This window comes from Ochlerotatus camptorhynchus, unplaced genomic scaffold, assembly GCF_037179485.1.
Source record: "Ochlerotatus camptorhynchus isolate MF236.1 unplaced genomic scaffold, CSIRO-AGI_Acam_v1.1 ptg000493l, whole genome shotgun sequence".
Lineage (NCBI taxonomy): Eukaryota > Metazoa > Arthropoda > Insecta > Diptera > Culicidae > Ochlerotatus > Ochlerotatus camptorhynchus.
In genome coordinates this window covers 1,348,379-1,352,958 of record NW_027040978.1, presented here as the reverse complement: position 1 = coordinate 1,352,958, position 4,580 = coordinate 1,348,379, and the positions used below count along the sequence as shown (strand labels likewise).

At 40.3% G+C, this 4,580-nt stretch overlaps 1 pseudogene; it reads left to right on the top strand.

The window, feature by feature from the left end:
* The first annotated feature begins 1,391 nt into the window (after nt 1-1,391).
* LOC135712562 (uncharacterized) lies at nt 1,392-4,492 on the top strand (annotated as a pseudogene).
* Nucleotides 4,493-4,580: the final 88 nt, after the last annotated feature.

The window sequence follows — 4,580 nt, the reverse complement described above, 5'->3', positions numbered from 1 at the left end:
AGTCACAACTACTCCAGCCAAACCACTAGAAATTTTATCTATAGACACAGCAGGACCATTCGTAAGGACTGCAAAAGGTAATAGATACATTTTAACAATCCAATGTAACCTGACGAAATACGTCGTGCTAATTCCAGTTCCGACTAAGGAAGCAGCCGTATTAGCTAGAGCATTGGTTTACAATTTTATTTTAATCTATGGTTCATTTTTAGAATTGCGAACTGACCAAGGATCAGAGTACAATAACGAGGTCCTTGAGCAAATTTGCAAACTTTTAGAAATTAAGCAGACATTTGCTACAGCCTACCATCCACAGTCAATTGGAGCTTTGGAACGCAATCACAGATGTTTGAACGAATATCTGAGATGCTTTACCAATACTCACCAGAATGACTGGGATGATTGGGTTAAATTTTACGAGTTTACATTCAACACAACACCTCATACAGAACATGGGTTTAGTCCATATGAGTTAGTATTTGGTAGAAAGGCAAGGTTACCGTATGGCTCAAAGACGGACAATGTACAAATTGACCCACTATACAACTTCGAACAATATGACAAGGAACTTAAATTCAGACTACAGAATACAAATACAATAGCCAGACAAAATCTTATCTCCAACAAAATAAAACGACAGACAATATCAAATAACAATATAAATCCAATTTGTTTACATATTGGAGAATCAGTATATATCAAGAACGAGAATCGGAAGAAGCTGGATCCATTCTATATAGGGCCATATATAATTGAAACAGTTGAAGATCCTAATTGCACTATTAGACACCCAATAACAAACAAGAAAACATTAGTGCATAAAAATAGAGTAATAAAAAGTGTTTAAAAAGCGAAAATAAAAACGAACCAAGAGAAAATTACAAAAAAAAAAATTGTGAACCCAAGTCGAGAGGCGGAATATTTAAATAAATTTTCGAAATGGTTACACCATTTTCTTTTAGGGGGGAGGTGTAGCATCCGAGCTACTCTCTATATTTTAGAAGGTCTTACGCTGTCCTTTACAATCAGCAGTTAAGCCATAAACTGTAACCGTTGGGTTTTGCAGACTTTCCAAAACATCTGGAAAGCCCAGCCGTAAACAATCATTGGCCATTATCACCCTGACAATGCATTTAGCATTGTCAGGTAAACAACCCCTGTCCTTCGTTAGAATGCGGCGCAATGATTCACCTTAGCGCACGCCCATGTTTATGTTTGGACTTTCTTCTCTACGCCTTCTCCACTCGGGTCAGTAGGTAAAATGTAAACGTAGTATTTAAGTAAGAGGAATACAATAAATCACAGGCATTAACACTGTAGACACTGAAGGCACGCGTATGTGCTGCTAGTTTTTCTTTCCGACGCCGAAATCTCAACGGAACATATTTGAATACTACTAAATAACACTCATATTTCTTGGATATCCAGTTGGACTAAAGTACATTGTTATATCATATCTATTTTCAGGATGGAAGACGAAGCAAATGTCTATCGCATAAATAGAGATCCTAATAAGAGAACGGAACTCACGGAATTTGAATTAGCTAGTGAGCGACCAGTTCAATACCCTTCAAAATGGTTCGCCGAAAACCCTAATCTGAAACCTGGTATGGAAGTTCATCTAATAACTGATGCTCTCAGATCCCGAATTCATACTATCATCAAGACACAGTTTGCTGCTGGTACATTACCAGTTGAAGTGGCAGTGGCCTTCATGTGGTGTGAATTATCGAAAACTCAATATGCGTTGCAAGATGATTGGACATCTTTTGATAGAGTCATAGGAAGACGTGGGGACAGGATTGACATCCGTAACCTGGCACGGAACTGCAAAGTCCTTTAAGTGTACTAGCTGAAGCTGTGCCTATGAATAAGACACTCTTAAGACGTTACTTGCTAGCGATTGCATGTGTATATAGGATTATATCCATAGATAGAGAAGACTACAGGGACAGCATTCTAGTCCACATGAATGCTCTCATCACCCAGCCAGAGGGCCAGGAGATTGCCTTAGATAATGTATACGTACATTACAAATCTTGGCTCACATACCCTCCCTTGATGAAGTGCATGGCCTTTATGGACATGTTCCTAGCGGAAACTCCCAATCATGACTACGCTCAGATGAGAATGGGCTCGATCATTAGCCGAATGAAAGATTGCTCCATTCTTGTATCTACCTTTTCTATCATGAAGATGCTAGGTCTCGGAATAGGAGAGCTGGCCAAATGGATATGGACACGCCCGGTGGCTGACCAATATGAAAGGATTACAAAGGGTGGAGAGGAAATGGACCACATTAAATCATACTCTCTTTACTTTCGAGATCTATATTTATCAGATAAATCACCATATTCCGCGCAAGTAAACCCGGATCTCCATTTGTTTGTGCATGCGATCGGGATCTCTAATGAATCTCAGATATCTGTCCGAGCCAGGCAAGTGGGCACTCCCCTCAAAATTTCAATAATGGCAAATGCTATTGTCATAAGCTTTGTATTCGGGCGTTTTAACACCTTCAGTCAGGAGTTCTCTAACACTGGATTGCCACCAAACCTAGCGGTTGACATGGAAGCTGAAGGAGCTGAGATGGTACATCAAGGCATGCCAAAAGATCTGGACGCCATAGCATGGCTTGGCTGGATCCAAGATAAGAAAGGCGAGATTCCCACTCCAGTCACAAATAGAGTCCTGTAAGATTCGAGATATAAAAACATTGTGAGAACACAATTAGAACTCAATGTTTAAATTGGACGAAATTAAAGAATATATAGAAAGAGAATACATAGACCTTTGCAAAAGTGAAAATCGAGACCAAGATCTCTAACTGGTATTTTAGCAAAAAGGCAATTTTTAACTGATGCCTTAGAAGAATTCGAAGCAATATTGGGAAAATACGAATTTAGAATCCCTTCACAGGAATAAATTCACAGATGATTACGACTATATCAAAACAAAAGTTTATCTATCATTAAAGATATTAGATTCAACTGCAGTTATCCCGGAAAAGAATGTTAAATATAGACGAAATTCAGTGAGTATTTTTGAAACCAGTTTGACATAAGACAGAAGAGGAAGTAAGCTCCAGTAGCGAAAATTTAGAAGATAGCAATTCAGACAATCAAGAGAATTCCACTCTCGAGGAATTAAAATTCTTTTAACCCAGTTCCTGAGCAAACGTCTAGGAAAGAGGTTAAAGAAAATGGCGTTAAATAATTATGTTGTCCCAATGCAGACAGCTATACAGTGCATTCCCGAGTAAACCATTTTTAGTTTTTAGCAATTATGCAACTTTACGCGTCCGATATGTTTTCCACTCGTAACTAGAACTGCAGCGCTCTCTCGTCCTCTTCCTCCATTCCTGGGTGGGCCTCGCTAGTTCGCGCAGCAAGAAAGGTTATCGAATGACAACGCCGGGCGCTCAACCAAAATATAACCATTATTTCCGATATTGCTAGGATGATTGTCTCACCCAAATCGTATAAAAGGAAAATGCATTTCAATAAACCAGAGATTCTTATTCTGAAGCTCGACCCGACTTCCCAGTCGGCTAATCGAACAACTTCACAAAGTAAGAACTTAGTATTCTCTGCGATCCTAGTGGTTCTCCCTGCTGGGCTTCGCAAAGTTGAGAAGTCCCGTATGTGCGCGCGCGTAATCGGATGATATCAAAAGATATCAAAGAGATAGCGGAGGACCCAACAGAATGGAGAAAAAAACAAAAATGAAGAAAACGAAAAAACCAAAAAAAATATGAAGTACGACGGAAAGAAGCCAGACAGTGAAAACGGTGGAGCGAACGTGTTGTGCTAAACCAGACATTCACACCGATATCGAGCAGTAGCAAATCTCAAGAACTGGAGTTTGCGAGAACCAACATGACCGAGGTCAGGAGAAAGATCGATGAACGCTACGTGTTCGTAAAGGACAAAAACAACGATCAAGCAGCTTGTGACCGGTAACAAACCCGCGTTACAGTGGCAGATCGGGAATTCCAAGAGTGGAGAAACGAAAAAACCAAAAAAAATATGAAGGAAGACGGTAAGACGCCAGACAGTGAAAACGGCGGAGCAAACGTGTTGTGCTAAACCAGATATTCACACCGATATCGAGCAGTAGCAAATCTCAAGAACTGGAGTTTGCGAGAACTAAAGGGCGAACACGAAATTATTGCGACACATTCAACAGGGTATAACTTTTTTACCATTGGGTAAAAATCAACCAAATTTTGCACACTTTCTCATTGATGTGTATTGTGTATATGCTGTCAAACTCGAAGTCGTGTTTTTCGATTCAACGAAAATGGAGGTGAACCAACGCGAGTTGAGAGAACAAATTCTTTCCAAACACCTGGAATTTCCTGACCTGTCGCACCGGCAGTTGGGAAAAATGTTGAACATTCACCATTCAACCGTCTCCAGAGTGTTGAAGCGGTTCCAGGAGCGGTTGACGTTGGACCACGGCAAAGGAGCTGGAAGAAAACCGGGACCGGAGAACAAAAAGACGGAGGGAAAGGTGAAGCGGATGATTAAAGCAAATCCCAACGTCTCAAGCCGTGATTTGGCTAAAAAGATCGGCAT